At 40.1% G+C, this 25511-nt stretch overlaps 1 protein-coding gene across 2 annotated transcripts in view; it reads right to left on the bottom strand.

Annotated features, from left to right (window-relative positions):
- The window catches only part of MAD1L1 (mitotic arrest deficient 1 like 1), a 350265-nt gene that overhangs the window by 258756 nt on the left and 65998 nt on the right, over positions 1 to 25511 (bottom strand). The gene's annotated exons all lie outside the window — the stretch shown is intronic.

Below are 25511 nucleotides of genomic sequence, written 5' to 3'. Positions count from 1 at the left end.
TACCTGATTAATGCAGCCTATTCCTCCTGGTCATTTCCTGATCGATCCACCATCCCCTGCACGGGAAAAGGCATCAATGCAGTTAAGGGCAGGCACCTGCTTGGAGACTTCAGCCTTTGGCTGCTTTCTGAGACAGAGTTTTGTTCCTACTGGATAATAAGAATCTCTGGTTAAAGGAGCTTTTAGGTATTGGCAATGTCATAAAATGTTCCTTGTGTCCTACTTCAGTAGAGCTGACAAACTCTCCACTCGCTGTCACCGGACTAATGGGAAAAGAAGCACTTCTAAAGAGCTCTGGGTGCTTTTGCATTGCAAAGTGAAAAGGAGAAAGTAAGATATTTCAATGATGTTCTTCCAAAGCCCCATAAAGAGGAAAGAAAAAAGGGAATGTTTCTGCACAATCACTGTATCAAGCAAGCAGCTCACTTATTAATCTCTCCTTCCTCTGCATTCACTGGCTCGGGGGCTTGAAAAGTTGACACTTGACTTGAAAAATGCCAACTCTAAGCAGTTTATTTCCTCTTGAACTTTAAGAGCTGACTGAGACAGAAATGACCTTTAAAAAGGCAGGGTTAGTTCTTGTATGAATTGATAGAAGGATTCTTTGCTTACACAGCACAGCAAGGTACTGAGCAAATCTCCTGTACAAACTCCCCTCTCTCACCAGAGGCAAGAACAACACCATGTTCTCTCAGCCACAGGATCCACAGAGCCAGAGGATGTGGGACCTGGTGACCCAGCTTGTCTACAACAAGAGGGGAAAAGCCTCATACAACCATAAATCAATGACCTTTCACATGCCCAGGACAGGGACTACACCAATATTCACACCCTGGAGACACCCAAACTTCCATCACAAGGAAGCAGAGCAGGCACAACCAAAATTAAACAGAGCCACCAGCCTGCACCTAAATCCCACCACCAGCCCCAGACCAGCCACAGAGTCCTGCTGCCTTTGGGACACAGAACAAGACACCAGGACTGCTATTTTGGGACATCTCCCTGGATGTCCCTGGATGAGTTTGCTTACATCCATCTCTACTGAAGCTGCTGAAAAAGAAACCAATCACTCATGGCTCATTAATGGTCTTCAACGAGAGGCAGCTGGAAAATGCAAATCAATACCCAACAATAACTACTAATAATACTTGCCACACCAGTACCCAGACATGTAACTGGGCAGAATTCTTGTCTGAGGTTCACCACACAATTAATAGAACCAGATGTCCAAAGAAAGGCAACTGAAGGATTTTGTGGCAGCAGAGGACAACCTAGGAGTTTGGATAAAGGAAATCCACAAAGCAAATATCTGAGATGTTAAGAGGGATGGGAATACACAGGGGACAGATAAGTTTAGTTTGGCTGTGTGCAAATAACAACATTTACTGGTACAGTATTTGAAGATACAAAGTGCCCTGCTGATGGGCATGATACCTACATATTAAACTAAGATATGCAAATGACATTTCATTTATCCAGATACTGTAAGAGTATTCACCTGTTTCACTCTCTGTAAGGAAGGCAGATGTAGCCATTTTGGTAACAGCAAAATATTAATGCAGAAGGTGAGCAAACTTTTCACTGCCAGGCAGAGAAGCTCCTTAGAGGAAGGGCTGAAATTCTGCTCCTTCTTTTTTTATATATTTTATTTCTAGCCCTGATCTTCAACTGCTAAGCCACGCTGACTGTAAGCAGTAAAGGACTGATGGAGTTCAGAAATCTCCAGTGAAGTATGAAGTATCACTTTGCCATCAGCAGCAATGAAATGCTTCCAATCTACCATCAGCCCACTTAAGCAGAAGCAGACATCTCATACAGAGAACCCCGTGGCTATTCTGTGCAGGATTTTCTTTTTCTCTGCAAGGGAAATACACATCAAACTCAGCAAAGCAGACAGAAGAAGTCAAGCCTTATATAGCCTAGGTTAACTTATTAATAATGAATCTTTTTTGTCATTATTCCTAAGGTTTAGTATCAGGCACTTTGGCGGGGGGAGAGGAGAGGGAGAGGGACTGGAGGCATGACAGGGAGCCATGGCCTCAGTGGGATATTGAGTGGAAACTCTCAGATAAGAGCTTGGCATCTCCCTGCTGGCAGAGATTTAGAAAATTCCTGCACTGAAATATATATACAGTTATATGTGCAGTGTATAAATATATATATATAATTGTACATATACACAGAGAAGACAAATACAAGAACATAGTACTTCTCACTGCATATTAAATATCTGTACTGTTTTATCCTCTCTAGCATTGCAAGAGTTGCAAGTATTGATTTTTTTTTTCATATTTCTAAATGCTGTCTGATTTCTTTGAAGGGGCTTTTCCTGTGTGTATAATCACAGGAGGTCTTGGAGAAACCTGTTTACTTCTGCAATCCATTAGAGAGACTCCCATTTCCAAAGTTACTGCACAATCACTTCTTTTAACAGTCAATTTAACAGTGTTTTGCCTCCAACTGTTGCTCTCACACACAGAATGCTGCTTTTGGGGCTCTGACTCTTGTGCATAAAAAAAGCTTCTTAACATCTTTAGGGCAATATGAAAATATAGATTTATACTGTAGGTGTATAACTGCTGCAAAACAGATTTGCTCAACTGTAATACACATCAAACAACATTAAAAACCAGTAAGGAACTGCCATCTGATTTACATGAGATGTACTTTGAGACTTGTAACTTTTGCCTGAAGGTTTTAATTAAAGCAATTCATGTCCCAGGGCACTTTTCTTGTAGTAAAGTGTCTTCCCCATTCAGCTGCTTCAAGGACTCTGCTCTCTGTGCTTTGGCACCATCTAATCACTCCCATGGGAACAAACGGTAACACAAATGCAGATCAGAAAAACAGCTTTAAATGAAGCAAGAGAGATGAAGAACTGAATGTAAAAGAAGAAACAATTTTGTACCCTTTATTCAACAGTCTGTTAGATCTCTGGAATGACAACAAAGGGGGAAGAAGGCATTGGTCTGGGTAAAATCTGAGACTCCTGAGTTCTGTCACTGCTTGCTGGAAAACTCCCAACACGTATGCTCCAAGATCTAACTTCCAGCAGGGATCTTCTTCAGACAGAGAATTTCTCTGTCTTCGCCTCTCTTTTGAAAGAAGAAAGCAGTGATCAAGAATCCATGTTTGGTAGCTCTTTCCTTTGTCATTTAATTCACTTTGAGGCAGGAGAGGAGAATTTACAAGTCACAGCTGCTTTGGTTACTCCAGGTATTTCAGCAGAAATGTACCCAGTGGCCCAGAAGAAAAGGTGGAATTTTTCCCCAGATTTCATTGAAAAGTACAGAAAACAAAGTTTACTGAAGGATGAAGAAACGTCAACAGACAAGACACAATAAATTATCTTACTAGGTTTTGTAAACCAGCTTTTAGCAGCACAAGGCAAAGCAGAACAGGGGTGTTGCTGAAAATGAGGAATCCATTGTTACCAAAAGGACTTTGACTCACATTCTGCAATAACACACCACTGGAGTATTAGTCTAGGTGGGTTCATTAACAGAAAGCAGTGCAAAAACTAATTTACAATTGTTAAAATTCTGCCAATTTTGCACAAATACCTTAAGCAAACCCTCTCACCAAATTCATCAACACAGTGCGGGGCAAAAAAAAAAGTCTTTTTCTAAAAACTTTAAAATGGAACTCAAGCAGAAAACTTATAATTTTATTGCAAATTAACAAGAAGGTTGTAAGAATACAGAAAATAGCTCTTTCTATCAACAGCAACACTGTTACCCTTGAATGCCAGCAGAGTTCTTAGTGGGTTAACTGTGATTTGGTGATGCTTTGCACAGAGCAGCTGTACCAGCTGCAGGTGATGTTCCAAACCAAAGAATATTTGCAGGAGCTCCTTTGTATGCAGCTGTCAGCCAGGAACAGCCAGCAAATGCTTCCCAGGCTTTCTAAATTCCTACAGATATATGAAATTATATATAAATATAACTAACACAGCAACTCTACATAGCCTTCCTTCTTTATTCTTTTAATCAATGAAAAAAACCAATAAACTAGAAATAATAATTAAAAACACCCAAGCAAGTAAGCTAGATAAGGAAAAACAGGAGAATGTAGTAAAGACACACACAAAATCACCAGGATTTTACAGAAGGTGTTTTGTGCACTGGCTGAACTGACAGACTGCAAACCTGGGAGAGGCTTTTCTTTGATGTTCTATCTGCTCAAAGTTATTCTCAAATTGAATAAAAACAGTAAAGAGCAAACCCTGAAAGCTGTTAAAAGTATCCAAATATTCTATACTGTAGAGGATCATGTTTTAATGGCATGCATGCCCAAATGAGTAAGTATTTTCTGGTCTTTACCTAATTTTATGACATTCTTAGTGTCTCAAAATGAGTATATATTGACAGGTCTCCTTGGAATCGCTTAAATCAATCGAGCAGCCAATCAATTTTAGTTGAATTCATTAATCTATTTAGAGGAAATGGATTCCATAGCTCCAACTATTAGATACTGATAACATTTATACATTTAACAACCTGAGAATGATTTGAAAATCCATAAGCTTGTAATTACTTATGACAAACTTCATACAGGAATATTTTAAAACCTAATCTAGCTGATTTCATCAGTGTTTTTCTGATCCTTCTCTAGCTCTAGACAACAATAACCAATTCATTCCAAGGCTGTTCATGCTCTCATTTTCAGGACCTTGGTGTTCCAATATTTGTGTTTCTATTAAGGCAGGACAGTCTAGGGAAATGACTATTTTAATAGTTTTATAAAAAATGTATAGAGACATTTCTATCGATTGAAGAATCCTTTTAAGAAGAATTAATGTTTGTATTTTACCAGTAGTGTTTACAGAATAAAACCAGTTTCACAAGTTCATCTTTCTTTTTTTTAATTGGATTTGTGAAATAGTTCATCCATTTGTGGTGCAGTACATGGGATAAAAGCATTGGAATTAAAGAGAATGCAGGCACAATCCAACATTTACATTGCATTGAACTTTCAAACCACCACTGTTAACTACAGCACAGAGAACATTTACAAAGATTATGTGAGCAAGTGGATATTTCTAAACCAGAGAAGAAACTTTTATTTGATTTTCTAACACCACCATCCACAGAACAAAGGCTGAGCAAAAAGACATTGTATGTCAAGTCCTCAGAGTGGGTTTTTAAAGGTTGAATTAAAGTATTAAACTGAAATGTAAGATTGCATCTGAAAGTAAAACATCTCCTTTCCCATGTTGGCCAACCAGAATTCCAGTGAAACTGTCAGAGACAAGCAATGAAAACCACAGAGTGATGCCTGGCTGTTAGATACAATGCAAGAATAATGTCTTGTGACATACCAGTAATTCAGGAAACATTTGTACAATACCAAAAGTATGGAATTTTCCTTTGGTTATGAGGCACCTCACCTCTCTGAGCCCACTTCAGCACATGGACCTACCTCCAGCTTATTTTGGTACCCAGTGTTTATTTACTGCAAAGCTGTAACAGAAAGTACAACTGCTTTAACCTAAGAAAAAATAATTTCAGTTTTGCCCACAACTGAAGACTAAATTTAACCAGGTCCTCAGCATTTATTTCAAATGTGGGGCAGGGCTGCAGCCTGCATGGCCTAGATTGGCACATTCCTGGATTTTAATTTTCATATTGGTGGGGCTTTTTTAAAATTCCTTTTAATTCCCTAAGAAAACTGCTGGCAATCTCGATTCAACAAGAAAATATAAGCTTCCTATGAGGTCTTACACCAGGCTGTTAAGTAGAAAATCCTACATTTAGCACTTGGCAGGTTTGAGCAGGGCAGTGACACGAGCAGAGGCACTGGGTTTACTCCATGAAAAATACCAAAAGGCAGAGTAGCAATATTTGAATATTCAAAAAACTTCCAGCACGTATTCCCCCTTTTCTTCAAGCTTCTACAGAAACATGATAAGCAATCGTGTTAAATAACATCAAATTTATTTCTATAAAGCTAATTGCAGTGCCTGTCTCCACTGACATCCCAAGACAGATCTTGCAGCCAGGAGAGAGCCCTGAAGACAGGAAAAACTAATCCATGCAGATGCCTGAACAATCTTTGCTAGCCTTCATGAGATTCCCTGCTGAATACTGAAAACCTGGATCAATCTGACATCAACTAATTGTGGTTATTCTCCCCATCTTTCCAAGTGAGGGCCAGACAGAAATCCTAGGCAGCACAAGTTACCAGCACTGTGTGCAGTAGAGTTCTGCATCCAAAAGGTAAAATCTGGATTCCTGAGAAGATTACAGGTGTCAGCCTTACAGTTTCATTAAAAGAAATTAGTGTGGTTTTGACAAGATTCAGTGTGCATTGATTTTTTTAAAAAACCATCAGAGATACTGAGTGTCATCAAATACAAGGTTCTGCTGGTAGCCCTGCATTTTTCAAAATCAATCTGAAAACCCAGTGCCTCCAAACACAGGGCAAAACCACCTAATATCACATTTAAGAGCATAGTAGTAGATCTAAATGCAAGTGCAAGGAAAATGAGACTGCAAATAAATATGAGCCTATAATAGCTGTAAATGTCTTGCCTTTAGGAACATCTAATTTACTGTTTTTTAAAGGCAGGCTCTCAGTCTCCTGTCTGCTTTCCTCTGTGTCCCATCAACTGTGACTGCATTAATGCAAAGCTTAGTCTGCTCTTAAAGAACAGCTGAGCAGATTAGTTTCTATTCTAATCTTCCAGCAAAGGTTGTATCTCAAGCAGGCTTTTTCCTCTCTTTCTGTGTTGTGTGCAGGAGACGTGCTGGGGTGGGTTGCCTTTCCTCAGAACAATTCAGGTGAAGATTCAGCCCAAACTGGTTTGCAGGAGACACTGACATTTCTCATCCAGCCACATCTCTTCGTAAAGTATTTTAAAATCCATTAAATTCAGAGCTCATATGCTTGGGAGGGTCCCCTGACACACACACACATGGTCTGTGCAGTTTTACACTGCCTGCAGACACGGCTCAAAAACAAGAGGGAAAATTTCCTATTCGCTCCGTGTGTTTGCTGGGGATAGCAGTGCTAATTAACCAGAGAGATGTAAATTTATTTCATAATGGATAATTTCAGTGGAAACTTCCAGCTGTCCTGAAACTGGTTTGTGCCTGGAATTGAGACTAGAACCTGGCATTTTCCCTCCATTCTGAATACTCCCCAAATGTATTCATTCCCTAACCCCTGTGCAGTGGAGAGTTTGACTGGTGACAAAAACTGCAAAAATTGTAGTAGCTGTCCCATCTGCTGACCTGTCCAACTTAGAAATACATCCATAACCAGAAGCCTGTTGACTGAGTGGCTTAAACATTGAATGTTAGTTTAATTATACATTTTACTCTCTAATCTGAAGTCTGCATGTATACACATAGGCACATAAAGTCGTATTTTTAAGTATTACATCTATGGGCAACAGTGCAGCTTAGGAGAGAGGAAATTGAAGTTTTCAATCAACCACTCCACACACAGAGCTCCACTGACAGCATTCAGCCTCCCCCATTTGTGTGCAAACACCAAAACCAACATTAATTGTGTTTACACACAAGAAATAATCTTTGTTTGCTTCCATCCAAGGCACATTAGGCCTGAAAAGCAAAAGCAGGCACCACAGTGCGACTAGAGAAGACATTTCCAAAACTGCCTCTGAATCACAGCAATTAAAGGAATTAGACAGTGACCCTTTGAATCCAATTTGGGACATGGTTCAGATGTGGGGAAAATCATTGTAAGAGGGGAAATGAACTTTGTGTTACAAGTCCAGCCCTCCAGACCTCTCCTGGCCTGGCTGGGGGCTGCTCCCATCACTTTGGGTTATCTCTGCCTGTGCTCTGTGGCAGTTTCTCCCTGCCAGTGCCTCTCCTGGACAGGTAACCCAGCAGGATTCACATCAGGTGGTTTGCAGCACAATTTTAGGGATCCATCTCAAAGCTCTGTGGCTCCTGAGCAAGCAAGGGCTTTACCTGAGTTAATCCTCTGTATTTCTGTACCAATCCAGGAAACTGAGAAGGGAGCTTTTTGGGGAAAAAAGGTGTCAAGTGATGCTCTTCCATGAGCAACCTGCCCTGAGCTGTCAGTAGCCACAGCCACAACATGCAGCTTGCAGAGCACATAATTCTGCATGCAAGGACCAGGACAGTAGGAGCAAGATGCATGACTTTCTCAGTTACTTCTATCCTAATGACTTACTCACAGAACTTGATGGTTTAGCCCCTTTTTTGTTAATTTTTTCCCCTCAAATTGCTTTTCTGTACATGAAAAAAATTATGAAGTGATTGAAACCAAAGGTAAAAAAACTCCAAATTTGTTAGGTTCTTGTCATGTCATAGTTAACTTGTGAGAAACCAGATCTAATATTCTTACTTTCCAAATGAACACAGAACCAGGTTTGAATTAAAACTTTATAATATACAGATTCAGGAATTCTCTTTTTTACATTTCTCATGGTCAGACAGTGCAATGCAGCCCCCCCTAAAATGAGACAAAAAGCCATTCTATGCCGAAATGCTAAGAGCCCTTCATATTCACAAATTCCTCATCTCATTTTTCAAGGAGAATCTCTTGCAGAAACATTACAAAACCATTTTCTTCCCCTTTCATCTTTGCGAAACAGCACATTATTTCCATGCAGGGAGCTGAGGTGCAAGGGCATTAAAATCCAAACAGAGTCATTATGGTGACTGAGCAGCCAGGAGTCATTTCTAACTAAACCCAACTGCAAATCTCTTGCTTCAGACCATGACACCTTGGAAGCTCCACGGACTGAACAAAGGTTGAAGAATTTCATCCTCTACCCAAAGAAAGTAATAAAGTACATAATCCCATTGCAAGGAAAATGAGGCTGAAATGGCAGACTTTGATACAGAGAGAACAGAAATGCTGGGCCAAGCTAAATTACCTCTATAGTTTTTATACTATATATGACAGCTGCTAGCAATGCTCATTCAAATGGGAAAAGATCTTTGATACTCTATTTCCAGTAATACAATTTTGACACACAGACTGTAATTATAAAAATAAGTTGATGCATAGGGACAATTAAGAAATTTAAGCCTCCAGCACCTATTACATTATTTCATTCTGAGCAGTGAAAACTCAATACCAAAACTCCCAATACATTGCAAAATATGGTGAATTCTTCCATAGTGTTTTGAAGGCAAACAAACAGACATTTCCCTGCACTCTGAGCTGAAAATTTCCACAGTGACTGTTACCATTCTGAATCTAGGGGGTCATGTTCTTCTAGAAACAAAGTGTGTTAAGGAATTCATCTCCCTGCAGTACTAAATGGACTCCAGACATCTTGAAGCACATCAAAAGCTTGGTTCCCCTAAAAAATACCACAAATATATCCACCATTTCCTATTCAAATGTCCCAAATCCCAAACACCAGCAGAGGTGACTTGCTTTAAAAACCATCATTTTTAAAACACAATCTATGAGAAGCTACTTCAGAGTACACTGAGCTGTGGGCTGCCAGAGTCAAGTCTCAGCCAATTACCTGGTGAAGCTTCAGGAGATAAGAAACTAACACCAAAGTTACACTGTGGAAGCAAAGAAATTTATTCTTTAAAAATAAAGAAACAAACAAACAAAAAAAAAACTTCCAAGGGAAAATTACTTAGGAAACCTAAAGTGCTGAACAACAGTGTCAGCAGTTTGGTCGATTTTAGGAAGAGCTATCCTTGTTTTGATCCAACAATCCAGTGGATCAGGGAATCATGGAACAGTTTGGGTTGGAAGGGATGTAAAGCTCATCCAGTCCCAACCCTGCCATGGCAGGGACACCTTCCACTGTCCCAGATTATTCCAAGCCCCATCCAACCTGGTCTTGGACACTTCCAGGGATCCAGGGGCAGCCTCAGCTTCTCTGGGCACCCTGTGCCAGGACCTGCCCACCCTCACAAGAAAGAATTTCTCCCCAATATCCAATCTAAACCTGCTGTCCTTCAGTTCAAAGCCATCCTGCCTTGTCCTATCACTGCATGTCCTTGTCCAGAGGACAGAACAGGCTTCCACCACAGCCACCATGGGAGGGAGGGCTCTGCCAAGTGGGCACCTTCAGTCTCAAGAAATCAAAACAGGATCTAAAGTCTCCCAGGAAACTGGGTGTGCACAGTCAGAATCAGGGATATCTTTAGCCCAAAGATAGACTTAAGACTTAAAAGCAATATATTTTCCACTTTCCATAATAGTTTGAAAATATTTATTAGTGGTTGTCCAGTTCTTAAAAGTAAATTCCACCTAAAATTAATAAAACAACTCTTTTGTGCTTAGGCATTGAAATATTTTGCATTTGATGATACAGTTATAAATTAATTGCATCAGGAACAGATCTAAGAAGAAAAATTAACAGGTTAGAGCTCTTATCTGGGATTCAGCAGATCTAAGTTCAAAGCCACACTGAGCCTCAGGCTTTCAGCTTAACCTCAGGCAATTCATTTAACCTCCCCTGTACCTCTATTAATCATCTGTACAACACTATATTTAATAAGAATGGCACAATCCTTTTTATGTACCCTGTTTATATGATAAACACACAGAAAAAATCTGGCACTAGGATCTATGTGAGTACCTATAGACACATACAAACTGAAAATCCAGACATTTCTCAACAGAACCTTCAGGCACAAACAGTATTTCCTCTCAAAAAGAGAGTAAAAAGAACCACATCTCCCAAAAGCCCAAGAATTGTCATAAAAGAACTGTCAGAAAGAAGACAGAGCAAACTTTTCTCTCAGTATCAGTAGCCTCAGTGCAAGAGTACAATAAATGAGAGATATAGGTCTGCAGAAAAGCCAGCTCAGAGGGAAAAATCACCTTAATTTCAGACAACAAAAGAGAAATGAGAAAAGACAAAACCAATTGGTTCTGCTCCTGTGTTATGGATGGGGAAATCAGTTATTCCCTGCCTTGAGAGAAGGAGAATGCTGGAGACAACACACAGTGCCTGTGGTTTCCAAAGGGAAGCCGAGGTGGCAGTCAGGTGCTGCTGGTCAGCGACAGCAGAACAAGTATCTTCAGGAGAAGCTTTTTTGTATCTTCCATCCATCCTCGTGTACAAATTCTTTGCAAAAGGAAATCTGGACACAAGTCCTGGCAGAGGAGCCCAGGACACAGAGGAAGGGGGGCGATTTTGAATCCAGATGAGAAAGCCAAAAATAACAATCAGCAGCTTTCTGATAACCTTAGCACTTGCAGTAACCTGTGGTCAAGGTTGGCAGGTAATAACACACAGTGTATTTTATCAGATAAAACAGACTAACCTCAGGGGGCTGAGCCATATATTAGATTTCCCAATAAATGGCTGTGATTTACCAATCTAGTAGGGGTGAGGAGGGAGTGCAGAGCAAAGATCTGCACTTGTGCTTCCTTACAGCCCTGGCACAAAGCAACTTCTGTGCAGAGCTAAGGAGGAAAGGCAGCCAAGAACTGATCAAACCAAACCATGGAAGATGCTCAGACCTGCCACTGGAAATAAACCACTTAACTGAGCTGCGCTTCTTAAAGAGAGAAATCTGAAGAAATACAGAAGCATTTCAAAAGAAGATACTCCTAACAGACTCCATGGGCAGCAGCACAAGCAAGCTGGCTGAGAAAGCAGATTCAGCTACTAGAGCAAATGGAATTCACATTTAGTTAGTGGAAATCTACTGGATACCCGAGGGTGATGAACATTAAACAGTGTGAAATTTTATTGCATTTTTCTGCTCCCCTCCTGGGATTTTTATGACGATAACCATTTTTTGCATATGAACAGTGTGAGCTCCAAAAGCTTCATTTTAATCGAAGATGTTCCATTAAAATTTAACATGCACCAAAGGTTTGAGTGCTGAGGCTGCCTTGTGAACAATGTCATCTTTAAACAGCTGGTGAATTAAACCCACGTTATGTTGTGCACGGTAAGGTGACTTACCCAGCAGGTTCTGAAGCAGAGAGAATTTGCTCTGTCCATAATTTGCAATGTATTTGAATATTCCTGGTGTACAGAAACTTAACTGTCTTGTCATGCAGAAGATGGATTTCCTGAACACCTACCTACATTGTTAACATTTGTACATCACCACACTTTGCACTGAGTACACAAATATTCCATTTTATAAAGACTGTTGCAATTCCTCAAGAAAACCTGTTCTCAGCAGTCACTCTGGGTCAGACCAAATCTAATCTAGCCCAGCACTCCACCTTCAACAGCAGCCAAGGCAGATGTCTTTGGAAAATACAAGAGCAGGACAAAGGCATATCAAAACTTTTCCAGGATATTCTCCGTCTTTCCAGCAACTTCTATCCCAAACTCTTTTTGAATCAAATGTGGTACCTTTGTAATAATAAATCAAATTTTTTATTTTCTTTCTTTATTCTCACTCTCTTTTTGAACTTTGAGACCATCCTACTGTGTGGTATCCCAGAATTTAATCCTACTCATCATGATGTGCTGTTTTACACCTGCAGATTTTATTTGCTGGTCTCCAATTCCTGTAGCACAGACAGACCCTCAACTGTAGGAAAAACTGTCTTTTCCTGAACACAAAAAGACAGCAGTAAGAAAACACACAAAGGAAGTTGAGGTGATAAAAATGCACATCCACACAGTGAAGAGACAGGCAATTCTTCACTAAGCAGACATCTTACCTGACTGCAGCAACTACTGCAGAGAAATGAACAAAAATTCACAATAAATTAAGTTATTTTAACACATTTTTTACGGGTAGCACACGGGTAACAAATCTCTAAAGAAAATCCCCAACCAGATTACAACTAGGTTTTTATAGCCCAAGTATCTGAGAAGTTTTATGAGACAGAGGAGAGAGTCAGCAGCTGCACAGAATACCTTTCATTTAAAAGACAGGATAATAAATGAATCTAAACACAATGGAAGGAACAAGGAAAATAAATACTGTCTTGTTGTCCTTAGTCATGCTTACAGCTTAAAAGGCAAGTTGGGGGCTGCAGCTACAATGCATCCAAAAACTAACCAGCATTTGGATTTAAGCAAGGAAGACAAATAGCAAGCAGAAGGGACTACATGAATAAGATGTCTGTGTGTAAAAAGGATGGGAAAAACAGAAGGAAAGAAGCAGCTCTGCACTGTGAGCAGCTCAGACTTTAGGGCAAATGAAAAGGCAATAACAGGGGACTAGCCACCAGTGAAATGTATGCAAAATATGAACCACAGTTGGTGCTGAAATTTGAGCAACAGTCAAGAAATGCTGCAGTCAAGAAGCTACAAAAGTCCCTGTGGATAATAAAGTCACTCTGAACTCACAAGATTTAAAGGGATGTGCTCTCAGGGTGGCCACAAGCAGATGGAAAAGCTTACCTCGTACTTCCTGCTTCCTAAAAACATTGCCCCAGAGTCAGGGAGTACTGGAAAAAGGAGAAAAGCGTTTCCTCTGCAACGTTAGGAAAGGAAACTTGTGAATATACAACAGGGAATGGCCTTGCACGGACAGACTTTGTATTGAAGCCCCAGCACAAAGCTTTGTGCACTGAGAATTAACAGGAGAGAAGCAGCACAGGAAACCTCACCTCAAACTGAATGCACACCCTCTCACTTGCTTAGATAACAATCCAAATAAAAGACACAAAGGAAGATTTCATCCCCACTGGATTCCTTTATTCAAAAGGAAGTGTCTTCTACTGCCTTCCATCTCTGGATCCAGGAAAGAAAAAACACAAGTCATCTCTGCTCTAAGAAAACTCAGAGCAAGTGATCGGAAGCAGACAGAACCAGAAAGTTTCTACACCAACACACAATTTCCTCTACCTCAAAATTTCTCCCACTGCTTTCTTTTTGTTTTGTTTTTTTTTTGGAACATCTATTGATTTTCCTCCCCCTCCTTCAGGGAATATTCACAGATGTGCAAAGCCACCTCTAACAGCAACATTAGCTGAAGCAAAAAATGAAATTTACACTTGACTGCCTTCTTCAACAATGCGCAATCACCATTTAATAGGAAAATGGAGCAGAGTGCAAACAGGAAAAGGAAAGGCCTGATTAAAACCCACCCGTCCCCGAGCTGACAATCCCCCACCACGGAAAGCAGGCACAGGCTGAGCTGGGAGGAGCAGGAGCTCTGCAGACCCACAGCCCCTCTCGGCACTGGCACACCCAGAACTGCAGGAGAAGGGCCAGGGGAGGGATTTCCATTGAGGAGTGCCTGGTGGCTACCATAATACATCAACTTTCCTGTTTGCTAAGGAAAACAAAGCAGGTGCTTAAGATACGCAGCTGTGAATCCTTTTTTGCTCACTGAGAAAAGGCAAAGCCACCAGGAAAAGCCAAGAAAAGAGTGCTGAGCTCTGAGCAGTGTCCAGCAGTGACAGCAGTGCCTTTTTTACTCAAAGACAACAGAATTTGGGCACAGCTCTACTGCCCAAAGAGAGGACAGCTCCTCCAGGAGGAGCTGCTGTTTCAGTGGTGTCACTTCAGTGACATCTCCAGCCCTGCCACTGCTCGAGTGCCCTCCAAGCCAGGCTAGGTCAGAGTGTTCAGCTCACAGCACTGACCAAAAAAACCTACCTTCACACTCAGACCATACCTGACAGGTTGAGCTTTTTTCATTGTTATTGTTGTTGTTTTCATTTTTGTCATTTATATTACAAGTCTCTTATTAGTGGATCGTCATTTACACATGTCAGAAAATTAAAGAAATCACCTAATTACCTGCTTTTTCCATCAGTTAGGGAACAAGGCTAACAATTTGCTTTCCACTCCTTTCTCTTCCTTCTTTCTATGTATGTGATTTACCATCTCCTGTCAGCTGCAAGCTGGAAGAATCATTTTCTAATTATCAAGATTTCTCACACACCAACTTTGAATTATTTGGCTTTTTTTTTCCTCTTAAATTAGAAAAATATTCCTTTGAAACAATGATTCATTTTCAATTGGCTCTGAGAAAAGTCTGAATTTCTGCTTAGCTTCTAATTGATATTCACAATACATTATTAATGACAAAACCAAAAGAATATGATTAGAGCAAACAAGTAAACAACCACATTCTTGTTATGTTCTGGCAATGTGAATAAAATTATAAGAAAAAGCCTTTAATTTTCTTAAGCTAGGCAGAAACTTTACCTTTTTTATTTTGCCAAGTATACTTTTATTTGTAAGACGAGAGAACTTTAAAAACTGCATTTTGTTGTTAGCTTAGTGTCTCAGAATGTTAAATTATACATTTACGAGCAGGTTGGTGCTGTGATGCCACACAACCATAATGCAGCAAGATAACACCACAGGGGATGAATGTCTCCCACAGCCCTCTACTGTTCCAACCAGAGCAGAAGTTAACACCAAACATTCCAGTCACTGTGGAGTATCATTTGCCCTGCTGCAGTTATTTAGTACTTTCAGAACAGCTGATTTTCAGAAATCTGCACATCCACGTGGATTTGCACCTCAGCTCCCTCCTGGAGTTATTCTGCTGAGTTGAAGGCAACTAACCCTCCCCAGACTGAACAAATTGAGACATGTCATGGGTAAAACCAGCCGTAATTACACATTCTAGCAGAGCTCATACCTACAACAGGCTCCTTAAGCAGCTGTAAATTATTAGTAAAATAATTATTTGTCGCAATAGGACACAAAATAAAACAACATGGAAACTGGACTCCAAGGTAAGAAGAAGAAAAAGAAGGGAAGTTTATTCTCTGACTCCAATATTTATAGACTTACAAAAGTGACAGTGGACTGGAGGATGAAAGTGCCACCTCTCCAATGACACTGGACAAGACAACAATCCATCAAATTTCTCCTCCTCCAGAGAGGAAGATATAAACAATAATTATTTACATAAAAGTGTCTGAGAAAGTTCATTACAAGAATGCAAACATCAGAAGGCTTAGAAGAACTTAGAAGAACAGGGCAACAATTATTGTATGTAAATTATAATAATTAAATAATTATTGTATTGGATGCAAATTATTAGTAAAAGAAACCTGCTACCCAAATGGGCTTCCAGTGCCTCTGAGAGTGAGAAATTCCAACTGTGCCCAGGAGGAAAGATGCCAAGAGGCAAAGGGCACTGCTGACTTCAATTTCACTCCTGTTTGCCCTCACAAACTGAAAACACTGACAGCACCTCACTCATACACATGGGGAAGGTGCAGCAGTAGCTGCAGCAAGATTCATCTAAACTGAAATTGCAGATCCCTTCTAGATCCCTGCACTGATACCACACCTTAAGAAACCACTACAGACAATCTTCAGAGCAAAGCCTTCCAGGAGAAGTATCACAGGGAAAGGAGCACACTGCTTATATCTAGAAAACGAAAAGATAAAGATAGGAATTTATCTAATCAGCTGCCTGGGGCAAAACACCACGCTCAGATAAGTAATGATCACAGTTTCACTGCCCAGCTGCATGACAGGCAGTATCTGTTATTACAGGCACTGAGGCCTATTACAGGAAAGCTCTATTGAACACTTATGGATCATCCCCCATTTGAAGGGAACGTGGGAAGAACGCCAAAAAGAAAAAGAGAGTCAGAGCACACCAGAGCTCAGGGATTTAACCCAGCCCAGCAGGGCCAGGTTCCAGCTCTGCAGGTGAATTCTTGATGTATGAGAGAAACAAGCAAATCCTGGAAAGATTCTACATGCCAAAGCATACCATTCATTCTCCTCATCTGGTAAAAAAAAACAGCAAGATTTACCTCAAAGCACTGCTGGGAAAAGTGAGCAGAGAGTAAGAAGAGGAGTAACACAAGGCTGGGGAGAACAGCCCAGGTGTGAGCAGCCAAACAAACACAAAGTCAAGCTGTAGTCCTCACTGAGAGATGTTATTCCAGAGGACAGGACAATCCAAACAGTTACAGTGGCACTCAGAATCATTTCAGCCATAATTTATCTCTTAAAAAAGCTTTATATTAAATACTTAAATGCATGTCAGGAATAAAGCTCCAGTTGTATATTTTATAATCCATTCTGTTAAGCCAACTGTTTCAGTAATTGATTTCATCCCTGGATAAAAATGCCATTACTTTGTTCTTACACATTTATTTCCAGCATTCCCAATACATTTAACATAAGAGACAAGTTCCAGATCTCAGTAACCAGGTGAACCCAAATCTGGATGGCTACTTCTAAGTAGCAAAACCTGACAGGAACCAGCAGCATCTTTAGGAGTGCCTGGGTTGTTTGGGGCTTTTTTTGTTTGGTTGCTTGTAGGTTTGTTCTTTGGTCAGTTTGGTTTTGGTTTGCTTTTTTAAGTGGTGTGAATGGGGGAAGCTCCCAGCTTCTGGAGCATTACAGAGAATCAGCATCCCAGAACCAGGACTCCTCCCTTATCCCACTCACAAGCACCAGCAGAAGCCACAGGCTGCAACACTTCAGTGCTTTTCTACCCACACAGTAAAAGACTTAACCTAATCTGTAAGAAATGAAGTCAAAACACCAGCATCTTGTAAGTGAAAAGATTAATCCTGCTTTGAATTAGATCCAGCACGACACACGGGCCAGCAAATTTTGCAGCAGTGCATGGAGTTTTGAGTAACAAAGATGATTCCTCCCTCTACAACATATTCCACTTGGGTTCTCACACCAAGGCTGTGCCTCTCCAGGGGCAGCTCTGACCTATGGCACAGTTTCTGGATTTTCTCTTCTTCCCACCCCCAAAGCAGCAACCACTTCTAATTCATCACCTATTTCTTAAACTATTAGAAACAGGACAGGTGAAGTTCTTCTTACTGTGGAGGGTAATATCAAAATAGATGCTCAGCTGAGAAAGGGGGAGTTGGCTTTACATCCAGAGAGAGATTTTTTTTTAACAACTCAAAGAAAATTTAAGAAAATTCTGTTCTACATGGAGAGCTGATGTCATTACAAGAGTGTTTTCAATATCCCAGACACTGATAATTAGAGCAGCAAAGAAAAACCATGGAGACCTTGGGTTCTCTGGGAGGCTGAGTACAAAAATTTATCAGTAGATTTGATCTCTGTGCCACAGACCATGCTGAGGAGCCTGAAACTGCTGTGGTTTGTAATCCCAGGGCAGGCTCACACTTCAGTACACTTCTGTATATTCCAGGCAAGGAATTACAGAGGTGCATGTGAATGAGGACAGGCTGCCATCCAGCTGGTCACAACACAGAGGAGGACAGAACTACCAAGGATGAAACAAGGATTTGGGTTAAGAAACAGAGCAGGAAAATGGCTGTAGGTGTAAAGCAGCCCTGACATTCACAGGAAGCTGTACTGTAGCTGCAGACTCTTCTCAGACACTTCAGTCTGCAAGCCAGCAGTATCTCCAGCAATATTAATAATTCATTTTAACACTAGCTGTTAACCCGAGAGTTGCTTTGTGGCAAATGTGGAGACAGGCTGAAGACAAATGGTGCTACCAAAAGGCAACAGATATAGCGAAAGAAAAACACACTTAATGAAGATAACCCATTCTCTGGAGGGCTCAATCCACTATTAAAAGACAGTCTTTTGATTAATTCAAGTAGTTATTTTTCTGCATATAGCTGTTCTGATTGAGAGGCCAACTCATCAAAAGGTGATAGGACAGGATAATAGTTTAGCATTTCAAAAACTCTATTTAAAAAACTATGAACACTCTCAAAAAGACAAGAATTATACTTGTTTAAACAACTGGACTCCCTGCCACAAAGAGGACTCAAGAGTTTAATATATTTTGTAATATAGGACAAATAAAAAAGCCCCAAGGGCTTCCACCTATGAGTAATACAAGAACAAATTAAATTGTACAGGAAAAATAGAAAGGAATTTTCTCCTTTCTTTTCTACTAGGTTTCTGAACCTTCCCTTTATAAAACTGCCCTGGGTGACTGACATTGTGCCAAGTCCTCAGTCACACAGACAAAAAATTTATACTTGTGTGACAGACAAAATCAATCAGACAGTGGGTTGGACACACCACTGGCAAACTGAAAAGACCAGGCAATGGCTTTTCATTCTGAGCCTCAGCACACACCAGGAACCCCTGTGCAGCCTTTTAGGGGAGCTTCTCCAGTGCCCTAATTAGGATTTAAATTGACTTGAAGTGCTCTGACTCAAAGTGTCTCTGACCCAGAGCCTGGCTAAGAAGCTGCCTGTTCCCACACACCTGTGGCACAGGAGTTCTTCTCATCTAACAGAAACTCAAGAATCAATGACAGGTATTGACATGGCATTTCATCATAAATCTGATCTGAACCTGACAGGATGGTTTGATCGTGCTCCTAAAGCCAGACTGATCTGCAGTAAGATCCATCTGAAACAGAATAATTTCCCTTGAGATGTTCTAGTGGATAAACCACTGAGTTTTCTAGGAAACGGAATTATGTCTTACAAAACCAGGAAAAATTTGGATTACACATATTTTGTAATGTTGGGCTCTTTCTAATGCAACTGATTAAAAGGAGAGCACCTTCTATTTCTAAATGTAGTTGTCTTTCTTCACTCATAGGTACAGTTTACCAACCTAGCAACTACAAGCAAGAGGTATCTAGACCTCATCTCCCATTCCTGATCACCAGCTGTGGAGTTACACTCTGTCCTGCACAAACCACCCTCCTGCCAACACACTGCTTTGGATGACCGTGCCAAAAACATAATTAAAAAATGATGGTATTAGATGGTAGAATCAATCTTTATAAGGGGAAAGCAGCCACTTGTTTTGGTTTGCGTTTTACACTTTGTTGGTCTGGTTCTTTTTCTAAAAACACTACATTAGATAAGGAAATAATATACTGTTTATTTTAAATGTAAATACATTTACATGTATAAACACATGTATATGTACGTCATGAATCCCAGTTCTTGATCTCAGAAGCCTGGGGGATCTGTAATAAAATAATTTTTTTACACTGTGGAACTCCATGACACACACATGGAATGAATGTGCCAGAGAACTCTGTGCTGACGCAGACATCAAACACTTGCAAAGTTTTCTTTCAATCTGACACAAGCAAAGACAATAAAACCAAGACTACCAAACTGAGTCCCCATGACAGCTCCTTTGACCCTATCCCCAAACTGAATATGTTTGGAGATTTTTTTTGTTTTGTTTTTATTCTGTGCCTGGAAATTTTAATAGAAATGTTATTGTACATTTGAAAACAGCACAAACTTGAGGGATTATATCAAATCAATTCCGCTGGGATTTGTGTCCGCTCTAATCCCCTATTCAGTCTCAATCTCATTAACATACCAGGCTTAATTGGCATTTCATCCCTGCATTGTGTCTCCAAAATGAACAAGGTGTAATTATGTTAAAAAGAGCACTTCAACGGTTTTAGTTTAATTCATGTCATTCATCCGCGTCAGAATGAACGCAGATGTTCTATTGCAGGATACAGCAAGAGATGAGCAGCTTTGAAACCACACTTCTGAGTTGGAAACTTTATGTTAAAAAAGTTATTTAAGTGAAACGTAAAACACAGTATTTTCTTCCTTTGTTTCCGTGGCTATACAACATTAACTTTCAAAAGCTGGTTCTGCTTAATTTGATTTTTCATTTTCAAATGAACAGCTGTGTTTAAGTCTAAAAGCCCTTTGTTTAAGCATACAGAGCCCCAGAAAAGGTTTGAACAAAGCATCTTTCTGTAAACACTTGATTACCAGGAAAGGCCTGGCTTCCAAAGTAATCTCAGGGTGGTTTTGCTCAAGGTTCTCTTTTAAACCAAAAAAATTGCATCACTTCTCAGATGTCAAACAACAAAAGCAACAAATGTCTTACTAATTGCATGGACTTCTTGTAGTCAAGGTAAATAAGGGAAGACAGAAGAGGATTTTCCAAAGGGCCATTTGCCATCTTTTTTCCTCCCCTTCCCCTGTTGCAGACACAAACCCACCTTAATTAATACCACAACTAATGGGCATAATATTTAAATTGTTCAGAGAATCAGCTACTGTAGAGTTGTGTGGTCAGACAGGTCCTCTTAATACTGATATCTCCCAGACAAAGGGAATATTTGCATAAGATATGCCATTTTAATTAATATATAGGTTGTCAGGTAAGTCATTTAATACGAATTCTTAAGCAAACATTATTGAACATTAAGAAAAAAGCTCAGTGGGAAGCTCAAGTATTTGCCCAAACTTCCAGTTTCAACTTTATTTTGTTAGTGCTGTACTCCCCATTTCATGGTTCTTGTGTGTAAACAAATGCTTAAGTATAAATCTCTTTATTAAGATTAGTAAGCTTTCTTAAGTCATTACAGCTGGAAGTATTTTGGATATTTAAACATGCTTCCCAATTAATTTCCTATTGTATTTTTCCAGCTACGAAACATGAAAAAGACATCATCTATTGTATAAATTATGTAATTACCTAATTACATAGCATCAGGTAAATATGTGACAATTTAGAACGGTAGGTAAACGAGTAATTAGGGAATTAAGATTTATTATTCAGAATGCATAATAATGATGACTGAATCAAAGGTGCATCCAATCAAAGCAGCAGCAGAAGCACCTCGGTGGTGGCTCTTAATTCACACATCACAGGTGACTGCAGTGAGGTATCCCAATGCACCCTGAGCAATTCATTCACAAACTGGTTTTTTAAAAACCATGTAAAGGTTCTGGTCAAAATTAGTGTGATAGAAAATCTTTAAGAAAAGCACCAACAGCATTCATAAATATGACATCAATATGACATGGATTTGGAAATCTCAGCGGAAATTCCCCCTAGCAGACACTAACACACAACACTGTGCCTTTATCATCTTAAAGGAAAAGAATATTAAATGCTATTGTATCACCTTGTATGCAAAGAGTTCTATGTTACTCTCATTTTAAAAAATGTAAATACTTCTCAGTGCAAAATCTATACTTTTAGGATTTTTTAATCATTATTACTGAAAATCAAGGTTAGACATTCTCTGCATCTTTTTCCTCCCCTACAACACCTATTTTAAAAAGTCATCTCCATAGGATACAGAGTAGACATGTCAAGGATAAGTCTCTTCCTACAAGTTTTGTGAAAATAAGCAGCTGGTGAGAAGACAATTTGGAATTCACAAATTCACCCTTAATTTCTCTAGTCCCTGATCTAATTGGTGGTGTTGAATACAGCAGCACACATTCTGCTTTCCAAAATACTCTGTAGGAAAAGTGCAACAGGGAGAAAAGGATGGTTGTTTTTCAGGCTAATGAAGAATCAACAGAAAAATTAAGCCCAATTCAGTTTAGAGAAAGCTAATTAACCAAGACAGAGGAACCCACAGGAAATTAAAGCTGTTTCATTGTTCATGAAAATGTTTGTTTGGTCATTCTGATAAGAGCTGCTCAAAGGTCTGTTCAATATTTGAAATACTGGAAGTACTTTTCCCAGAGGAGTGGGACACCTCAGGCCCCCAGCTCAGAGATGTTCAGGCTCCATCATCTCGTGCAGAGGAAACCCAAACACAGGTGTGGTCCAGCTCTTCTCTGGACTGAGATCACACTGCCTGGAGAGTGTTATCCATCACTGACCATGGAATCACAGAATGGTTTGGGTTGGAATGGACCTTAAATATCATCTCCTTCCTGTCCATTGCCACCTTCCACTATCCCAGGTTGCTCCAAGCTGTCCAGCCTGGCCTTGGACACTTCCAGGGATGGGGAGTCCACAACCTCTCTGAGCACTGCTCTTCCTTTCTCTACTGACATACACAGAAAAAAGCAGAAAAGAAGGAGAAGCTGATCAAGGAAAAAATTTCAAGTCTATCTTCAATGAAACCAGATTTAATACAAACCAAAATGTAGTCACTGATTGCCAGTAATAAAAGTCTGTTTGTTCCATGCTACTGTAACTTGGGAGCTAGAAATTATCTCCAGCAATACCATTATGTTTAGTATTCAAAACTTACAAACAACATAAGACCCTCTGGGCTTGGAAACAAGTCCAAAATCTGATCTGTGTTTTTACTACAATATTGCATTTATGACCATACAGTACAGTTTGAATATGAGCAGTTTTAAAGCCACCTGCTGTTGCAAAAGTTATTTTCCATAATTAAATATCTTCATATCAAAGTCATCCAGGTCATCTAAAAACATGTGGTTTTCTCTCACACACATAATCAAAGTCAGCATATGCTATGAAATAAAACCATAGCTATAAGAAAACCGGCAGCATAATGTCAAGAAAATGATTATTGCAAATCTCAGACCTCAGAAAAAGCAAGACCGTATCTTACATCACTGTCTTCATTCAAATAACAGCTGCCATAAACTTGAAATGATCCTCAATGCCAATTGGATATTTTATTATCTTCTGTGACTGTGTTTTTTACCAGGATCTAGCATCACATCCCTGGGAGTGCTCAAGACCAGGCTGGACAGAGCTTGGAGCAAGCTGGACCAGTGGAAGGTGTTCCTGCCCAGGGCAGGGGGGTGGAACAAGAGGATCTTTAAGCTCCCCTCCAGCCCAAACCATTCGGTGATTCTGTGATTTATCCTGTTAAACCCCATCAAGCTCTCTTAGCAAAAGCCCATGTAGCTCATCCCACACCAGTGAAGGGACACGGGACTGTGCCCTCGGAGTGTCTGGATGCCCACCAGTGCTGTTCTGAGCCCCCCGAGCCCCCCGAGCCAGGGTGCTGCTGCTGCACTGCACAGCCCCGTGCTGAGCACAGCCTCCCAGAGCTGCCAGACACAGAGAACATGAAACATCTGCCCTGTCTGCTCAGGAGGAGGGAGTGACCCACATCTTATCACAGGGACATCTCCCTCTGCAGCCTCCCTGTCAGGTGAGGGAATGTGGCACAACCAGTGACAACCACAAAACTCTGTCAAACGCAGGGTTCAAAGACCACTGAAATAATTCAAATGGTCTGCAATTCACTCCTGCCCTTGTCTGGAAGTTCATCAAGAAGAAAAAAGCATCAGCTAAACAACCAAAATGCCACATACAGGTCCCAAGTGCCAAGTGAAGCATCCATTTTAAAGAAAGCTGATTCCTGTGAAAATCAAAAGCTATGCAGTTCAGCTACTGAAAAATTAATGAACTTGCTATAAAAGTTAAGTAAGAGAATACACAGGTATGCACAGAAAATACACAGACAAGTCATGTAAATATGGGCTTCAAATAAGAATTCTGAGCTTGCTCTTTAAATCTCCAACTCTTAAAAGTCAACTTGTCTAGGATTCAGGGTAATGTAAATATAAATGCACAAAAAGTTTCCAACATTTGGCTGGGAAGGCTCCAAACCAGCCTGCTTGCCTGGAAAATCAAACATGCTAAACTGGCACCATAAATCAATGAAGAGAGAGAGGCAGGTAAGGAACACTAGTACCTGAAAGCTTGCTTAACACAGAGCAAATGGAAATGCTCTGGGAACACCAGGGAGTGCAGTCAAAGAAGGAAAAAAGATCAACAGTTATCTTCAGAAAACACTGAAAACATGCAGAGACAGGAGAAAACAAACAGTTATGTATAAAATGATAATTTTAACAGAGATGAGAAAAATGCTTCTTTATCAAGGCACAGAGTACTCTCCTTGTCTCTGAGGAAGATAAACTAGAATACCACCTGTGTGAGCAATCAATTTTCCAACAACATCAGGAGGTGGAGCTGGGTAGTGAATAGGCAACAGAAAAGATATGGGGCAAGTCAGGTGGACTGAAAGCAAAGAGAAAACCACATCTCAGTAATTTCCAACTACTGCTATTAAAGCAATCCCACTGCAGCCCCTCACACAGGACAGGAGCTGGAACAAGTATTTCCTAAAATTTCCAGTATGGTCCAAAATTCAGCTCAGTTTCAGGTACAGCAGCAGAAAATATGAGAAGCAGGGAAAAAAAAAAAAAAAAAAAAAAAAAAAAAAAGAAGAAACTAAGGCATCATTATATTATAAAGCAAAATATTTTGGCATCAGTTATTTTTAGCAGAAGTTGGCAGGAGATGACATTGAAGTAAATCATAAGTAGCAGAACTGAGAGAAAATTCTATGACTAAACAGAATTTGTGTTAATACTTCCTAGGATAAAAATTCAAGGAACTGGCAGGAGCTGCTCTGTAAGTCAGTTCTTGGCTACAATTCTGTGTTTATAACTTCTAAATATTTTACTGAAGCTTTCATTGTAGGTAACCAAATTAAATCAACAATAGACCAACTGTTCTGCTCTGGAAAAATGTACCTGGAGTCACTTGGGGATATATCAAAAGTTAGATATGTCATCAGTTGTGACACAGCCATATTGGTCTTTCCCTCAACTACAAATCAGAGCATGAAATGCAGCATTCAAAACCTCAGTAAATCAATTAAAAGGATATGGAATGATCCCTACAGACCTGGGGTCTGGTCTGGAATGCAGGAGGTCCTTGCCAGGCCTTTCATTTCCATGACAGGCATGGAAAACTGCAAAACCCCAGCTGCTGGAAGGAAAAGTATTTTTCCAGGAAGTGGAAAACACTGGTGAAAAGACAATGTACAGAGTGCATCTATGTAATAATCCCTTGGGAATGCAGGGTCAGGCCTCCCCTGGTGTCTTGTGCAGTTCCTGCTGAGACAAGCAGCAGGATGGTGGTTTATAAAGCTTTTTTTTTTTTAAAATGCCATCTGTACTATGCCAGAAAAAAATTAAGGAATCTTTTTTAG

Source organism: Pyrgilauda ruficollis, unplaced genomic scaffold (assembly GCF_017590135.1).
Source record: "Pyrgilauda ruficollis isolate IOZ18807 unplaced genomic scaffold, ASM1759013v1 scaffold16, whole genome shotgun sequence".
Taxonomy (NCBI): Eukaryota; Metazoa; Chordata; class Aves; order Passeriformes; family Passeridae; genus Pyrgilauda; species Pyrgilauda ruficollis.
This window is presented reverse-complemented; position numbering and strand designations above follow the sequence as displayed.